A 7,747-nucleotide genomic window follows, 5' to 3' on the forward strand; every position below is an offset into this window, starting at 1 on the left:
GGAGGGCGCTGAGCGCGGCGCGGCGCGCCGGCGTTTGGCACCTTTCCTTAGGAAACCAGGGCAAAAGTTAGCGCGCGGTGCCGGCGGGGGTGCCGGGCCTCYGCCGCCGCGACGCCGAAGCGGGAGCGAGGCGCAGCCCGAACCCCACGCTGAAACCACCCGCAAATAAAATAACCGTTCRTTTTCGTGGTGTCTTTGCTCTCACCGAGTTGAAACCTGCCATTATTTTATGCCCCTTTTGCCTGCAGAATAGCCTGAAATGCGTTCAAGGCGTACCTTCTGTTAGAGGTTGCTAAACCAATTAATTAAARTGCGCAGGCTTACTAAAACTGGGGCTTTCTGGTGAGTCACGCCAGAACACATTTGGGCTGTAAAAGGTGTAATTCCCCGTCTCCTCGCTTGCGCTCGCACAGGCTCCCGTGGGGCGTTCAAAACGCTCCCCTTCCACCCCCTGCACCCCTGCTTTACTACGCTTTGGATCGGGCGCGCGAGCGTCGGCCCTTGGCGCGCGTACAAGCTACGACTGTTTAACCGCGCGCCAGCGCTGCAAGCGGTGCCGTCCCCGCCATCGGCTGTCACCGCGCCGTCCAAGCGGTCACACCGCGTCTCRCGTAAGCCACCAGCCGGCACTTTTATCTCCAGCAAACTGCCCTCGGGCCGGGGAGGGGGGCTGTTTGTGTTTAAAAGGATCCCTAGATAGCGGATGTGCTTTTTTAGCAGAACAGGGAACAGGCCGATCCGCTATCAAACCCTTATCAATCTCACCAAGTAGGTCGCCTTCCCGCACGCTCGCCAAGCGAGAAAGCGTCTTTTGACCCCGAAAGCGCTAAGYGTTTTCTGCTTGCGGAGGTTCTCTCAATAAGCGCTTTAAGGCCCCTAGATTTTCAGCAAAATGTTGTTAGGCAGCATTCTTAAAAAAAAAAAAAATTAGGAAGTTTGTAACCACTAGAGAACTGAGGTTCTGGAACAGCCTCTTCATTAGAGTAGCTRGAACAAAAAAATAATAAAAATAATATTAAAAAAATCCAGCAGGACTAGTTGGGTAAAAGGCTGATGCAAAAGTCAAGCCTGAAAGCAGTCAAGGATGAAGAAAAAAGTGTTTTTTTTTTTCCACCTCTTTCCACCAAGTCATGAAAGGAGGGGATTATAATACACTGTCTGAATGGAACAAACACTTCTTTCTCCCCCCTGCCCCAGCTCTGCCCGCTCACATCTGCAAGCAGGTGGCAACCAGCTGGCCAGGAGGAGCCAGGCAGCGGCGGGAGCCAGCGCCCCGCGGCTCAGATGACAGCGGTCCCCCAGGTTAAGCCCACGTTGGTCAGATACCCTCACAAGGCAGAGGCAAGAACGTAGATTTAAATGTCTGTGCATATTATTTAAGAGACTGGAAGAAGTGATGGGATTTAATTCAAAAGCCTGTGTCCCTACCTGCAAGCATTGCTCCCCAACTCTGCAACAAGCAGGATTTGCTACCCCTGCTCCAGCCAGCCCTGGCCTGTAGATGACAAACAGTGGCTTCCCAGACCAGATCATGATGAACATGCACCTCCCACCCGCCCCCCCAAACTCATTTCCTTTCCATGCATCCCTGTCGATTAAAGACCACAGTACGTGTTGTTGGGAGGTTGCTAGCAGCTGCCAGCCACCCTGAGAGCCCCAAGCAGTCATCAGGTCAGCAAACCTGGACCTCCAGTGGTCCCTCYGCCCAACCACGCCAACCAAACCCTTCACATGGCCATGCCGGGAAGCCAGAGCCCGCAGTCACGCTCCTCCCACCCAGAGGACCCCCTTCAGCCCTGGAGACAAACCCCACCAGAAAGGGTTGTAGGAGTTCACATGAGGATTTGAAGTTCACAGCAGGAACGTAGAGCCGTTCTGTTTGATTTTGACAACACACACACACACCATGAGTCTGAAGCATAAAAGCAGGGCCCATGAAACTAACATCACCAGCATCTCTGGCTGATGTTTTAACTGAGGCTTTGGATGAATAGTAGTCCTCCGACTGGTTCTTCTTGCTTGTTTGGAGGACGTGGAAGGCTCAGGGAGGAGATGCCATCCGTACCTGCTTCCCCGTGCTTTCATCTTCCTAATCAAAGGGCAAATGCAGTGAAYGTTCAATAACCAATACAGTGCAGATCCAGCTCCCAACAGCTCATGGGCTACCAGGTAATCTCACTAAAAACCTAGTGATATAGCTAATTGAATCATTAAGAAGAAAAAAAGAAAATCTGACCCAGCCATTTAGGAACAGAAAAAAAAAAGGCAGAATTGGTTGAACAGATGGTCCCCATGAATGGTTTGAATGAGTTACCCAGATTTCCAGTAAAAACACCCAGCCTAACACAGCCCCCATCCAGCGGCTGGGTCAGGTACAGCACATCCAGCCCAATTGCTCCACAAATCTGTGGTTATTTAGACCTTCCTCAATGGAAGTTTTCCTGCCCCAGCTTACCTCCAAACTCTTGAGGCAAGTGTGGTCCTGGAAAGAAGCTCTAAGCCTAAGCTCAAAGTACAGCACAAACTTAATCWAAATTTAAAGTGCCTGAAAATCAACCTTGGGAATACACTTTTGAAGGATYAGGACTAGAAAACAAACTCATAATGATGTGAGGAATACAGACTTAATGTAAAAATAAATGGGYTCAGAGGAGCCTTGCAATGAGAATTTAGTGTGGATTCACACAAATGCACAACACCTGTTTTACCCCAAACTTTTCCAGCAGATTTGTTTCAGGTATACATAAACACACCAAGAACGGTATCTATTTTCTACACTAGCAAGGTTTTTCCTTCCTGTAATCTTAATAGATACAACTTTATACTACATACAGATAAGCTCAGTTCCTGAAAGAGCTGTAAACTTTCTCACCTTATAGAAAGTTACGCTCTAAGCCTAAATGATGAATGATAAAGCCTGCTTCAGYGTGCAGTTAGAGGTGTCCCTTCTCTTTTGTTCCTAATGCTGCTCAGGACACAAAGGTGTTCCAAGTGCTGAAATACGAGCACTTGAAAAAAAAAAAATCAAGATTTACATTACGCATTGTGTATATACTAAGTGACAAATACGAAGTTTTGGTTATATAAACTCTCCAGAAACTAAAAGACRGTATAAGACATTTTAACATCTTCCTACAGAAATTTAGGAGATGACTTAGCTTAATGATAACAGTTCAAGTTGGGGGAAAGGGCAAATCRTTCAAAGGGAAATAGTTCATTAGGAGAAAAATAAGTAGTAGTTCTTCTTTCCAATTTTGTAGTCTCATACATATTTCTCCCCCAATTTTATTTTTGCTTTTTCAAAACAGAAGAAAATGTATCTTTATCTTTCCAACGGGAACAGAGGGAAGGCTATCAGGTACAGAGCTGTTAACATTACGTGCTATGTACTGCAAGATGACGRCAGGAGACGTTCCTCTCCTCAAATACCCCAAGTTGGGTTACCCAGCCCAAGACCCCTTCCAACCCCTGTACGTCTGGCAGTTGCCCTGTTCAGCCACGTGCTGCTGCTCGCTGAATTGCRCTGGAGATATTGCTAAGATCAGTGGTATCGAGATTGTAATTCCACAGCTGGACTCTGATCCGAAACACAGGCCTAGTTTATTGCAAGAAAAATCAATACTGTCATGCAAAATTTAGGACATTTAAATGGCATTACTTATCACTGCCATTTCAAAATGCTTCCCTCACAGCACTGTAGCTGGGTCCATTTCCTCAGCTTCCCCCCCATAGTAATAAACTCCTTTTCCAAGCACTCTGCAGCAGCAAGACTGACCATATTTGCTAGTGTGTTTGTGCGCACATGGATTCACCATCGAGCCCAGTCTCCACCGCCCCAAGAAAGCCTGCTAGACCTGCACCGAGAGGTGCCCGTGTTCAGTTCCCAAAAGCCCCAAGCAGGAACCACTAAGTGACCTGGGAATACCCTCTAGCATCCCCCCCGCGGCTCCTGGCCCCGGGTGCTCGGCAYGGAGCAGGTCCCAGGCACCCGGGCGCTTGCGGAGCTGAAGCTTTTGACCCTGGACTTTCCCCCAGGGCTGCACAAGCTCCGAGGTCTGGGCTAGACAACCTGCGCGGTCCTTCCCAGCGTTACGTCCCTGTTACTCAAACGGCTTGGAGAACCGCCGTATCGCTCGCTGGGTTAACTGGGAGATGTGTGCAAAAGTGCACCAGAACCCAAAGATCTGGGCAGCGTTCTCATGCCCGCAGCTGTCTCTTCACRGTTAGGGCTTGCCCAAGCACTCCAGCAACGTTGCACCACCCAGAGCACTGGGATCCAGCCCAGTCTGGAGCAATCCCGCGAATTGCCACATCCTGCCGCGTGCTGGCTTCGGTCGGCCGCTCGAGCRGCACGTTAACAGTGCCGCGGAGTGCGGATCTCATGACACCAAGTGACATCCGCAGGAGCTGCAGAATAAACCTCAAAAGGTAAACAAAACCCATAAAATCCGCAGGGCGCTAATTCCCAGTGCAACGGCAACAGCTTTACCGCTGGATTGAATTTGTCCAATAAATACTTTAAAAACTTGAATCGAGCCGTAAGAGTAGCAAGCTCTTCTCCACGGCCAGGGTGAGCTCAGTCCAGGCTAGGACGCAACGCGGGCTTGTTACCAGGCGATTAAACCGCAACCGAGACAGCCTCTAGCCGCTTCCCGGGAGCAGCTGCTTGAATTCAAAGAAAAATCGCATTTGCCAAGGCCTAGGCAGAGGCAATGCTCCCAGAGGCACCTTTCCAAGTGGATTTGGATTGCTGCAACAGTTATCTTGTGGTCCTGGGCTCGCGCTGGCTGTAATATTCGCAATTTCAAACCGCTCTTTCTTCAGTGTTGCAATTTGCTTCTCATTGATTTCTTCAGAGCTTCTTGCCAGTGAAAACAAACATCTTCAGCTTGCTCTGGAGACAGGGTAGAGGGAAACAGCAAGCTCTCCTTTTGGCRCCGAGAGCCCAGCATTTTGCAAGGCAAGCTACAAAAAAAATAAAAAGCTTTTTGCTGAATAAAGCAAAAATTCTCAGGTGTCCTGTATACACAGATTTTCTGCATTTCTGTTTCCCTGGCCTGAAGCGCTGACACTAGCCAAACACATGAGATAACAGTGAAAAAACTGTTGCCTATCCCATACCCCACAGCAAATTAAGCCTCACTGCAGCAAAATCTCGTGAGAGCCAGTTGCAGGATGGGGACCTGGGAATGAGCTAACAGCTAACAGTTCGTAATGGTAAATCCCATCTTGCAAAGCTCTACTCTATTAATATTTGCGTGTGCTCATGCATATCAGTTTATTATCTCTGAGGATCATTAAGGACCTTGTTCCTACAGCTGCAACTATTAGATGTCGTGCATAGATGTTTAACACCACTTATGGTCCCCTTCTGACGACTAATGACAACAAACCACCCTCAACAGCCCCACTGATGAACTGGTGGGGGTTAACGTAAGGCAGAATTATTGCTTAAAAGCTGTTGCCACCAGAGGTGACCGACTCCTGGCCTGAGCCTCCAGCTGAGCCCCCAAAGCCACCGAGAAGGGACTGCCACCCCAAAGCAACCAAGGAGGGATTGCTACCCACACAGTGCCTTGCTGCTCTGCCAGAAAGCCCCTGGGTCTCACAGCCGAGGTGTGTTTGGCACCTAGGGATGCAAGACAACAACAACAACATCTACCTCCCCATCTTTTTGCAATCCTTTTAAAGGGTTCCTATAATTTGATAAACAAGGCTCAAAATCCCTGCAAATCCCAGCCAACTGCTGGCTGAAAGAGAAAAACATGCACTGCGGCTGCTCTGCATTAAACCCGTCTACCTCCAGCACCTGTGGGCAGATAATCTGAGGAGTGGCACCAAACATGCCGAGCCACTTCCATCTCCTCCCAGACTGCCCCACAAAGGCAGCTCAAGGCAGACTCCACAGGAGTCCTCCTCGTGTCAACTCACACGCAATTGCTTTTGCACCTCGTGTCATGCAATCCAAGGTGCGAATGGTGACTCAAACCGCAGCTCCTCTGAAGAGCATTATCACCTTGAGTGGGATTTACACTACGGTTTTAGGAAGATGCATGGCTTTCTCTATAGCTGCTAGACAGACAATACGCAATTCTTCCAGAGCACAGTGAAAACTAGAAGATTCCCCAAAAGGAAGGAAGGAAGGTGTCCCTCCATCTTCTGACCATAGAGGGAGCTGACTCTCCAATGTTCAGCTTGAGAGGAAAAAAAAATAAGTTTTTATAGCATACATCCCACGAAAGATACCGCCCAGCACTCCCATCTCACGTGTAGAGGAAGGAGGCAGTGCAGGTGAAATTTTAATTAATGCCACCAGATACTTCTTCTACTGCCTTCTCCTAAATTGTAGGGGATCACCAAGAAAAGTACTTAACTACGATTGATTTCTTGTCCTGCTCCAGGAGGAGCAGAGGAGTCAGACAGGAATATTCCCCTTCATTCAGCTAAGGATTTGCCAAACACTGCAGCTCCTGCATTTAAAATGAATGACAAATTKCTTTTAAGTAGTGACTTTTATGTCAGCAAGCACGTTCATATTGATTACACTAATCCCACGCTGGAAAACAGTCTTCATATCCTACTGCTCTTTAAATCACCCAAAGAGGTTAGGGGTTTCTGTCTAACAAGCTCCTAAAGTGTATCTTTCTTGTCAATCTTATCAACTGCCTGTTTAATTATAAAAGTGTAAATAAAAATGCAGCGAGAGTTGGCCTAATGCCTCGTGACCCGTATATCTCTCCCAAAAGGAGAGAAGCAAGAGGTTCTTCAGCTGCACTTAAGGCTTCTTGAGAATCATTTTAATCCTAAGCAAGCGCTGGCTTTCTTACCACCACCTCTAAAGCCAGCAGCAGCAGCCTGATAAGCAACAACATACATGCGTCAGGGTCAGGAAAGCATCCTTCATTTCCCTATATCTGATTAAACACCAGTTGAAGAGTGACACCTCCCAGGACCACCTGCGACGCGTCCCCTGGCTTTGCCGGGTGTCACTGCTGCGCGAGGCAGCAACGCTTTCGGCGGCAGCGGGGATCACGGGCAACGGGAAGAGGTTATCCCAGCACTTGCTTCTCCGGCTTCTTTTCTTTCTTTCTTCTTAAATGCAGCATGCTTTTGTATCCAGGCAAGTTAGATCAYGCTGGTAAATAAGATATCTTGCATGCAACTCGGCGATGCTCAGCAAGGTAACAGGACACCCAGCACAAGGGCTAAACTGGTAATTACAGCCCAGCATGCAAACGAAGACATTGCCGATGATACCGTGTACGCTGAAAAATTAATGGCTGAGCAGGACTCRAATGTGCACCGATGTGAGGGTTTTTACACGTCCTCCAGTCACTCCTACCTTTACAGGCCCAGCATCAGCATCACCTCATTAGTAGGTCTCAGGGATGGTATCAAATGACTTCTGGAGTTAAAAGAAAAGTTATCTGTAGAGCAGAAAAAGCACCCAGTGCCACTCACTCACGAGCAACCTACTCCCCTGGCAGGTTTTGGAGCAGGACGTGACCGTGACCTTCCAGAGCTGGAAAGATGCATGCTCTAAAGATTTCAGAGCAGGGTGGGTTTTGGTGACAGCACTACAAAAACAATTTTCCTTAGCTAGAACAAAGCTCTTCACTTCCTGAATGCTTGATTGCTTTAAAGGGCCCGAGCTTGAGAAATAATCTGGCTACAGGCATGGATAAAGCATACAAGCAAAAAACTAGTCACTAAAATAAACAGAGGAAGCAATAGGGGTGAGTTTTTC

The sequence above is a fragment of the Rhea americana genome, unplaced genomic scaffold, assembly GCF_003343005.1.
Source record: "Rhea americana isolate MKP2758 unplaced genomic scaffold, rheAme1 scaffold_222, whole genome shotgun sequence".
Classification (NCBI taxonomy): domain Eukaryota; kingdom Metazoa; phylum Chordata; class Aves; order Rheiformes; family Rheidae; genus Rhea; species Rhea americana.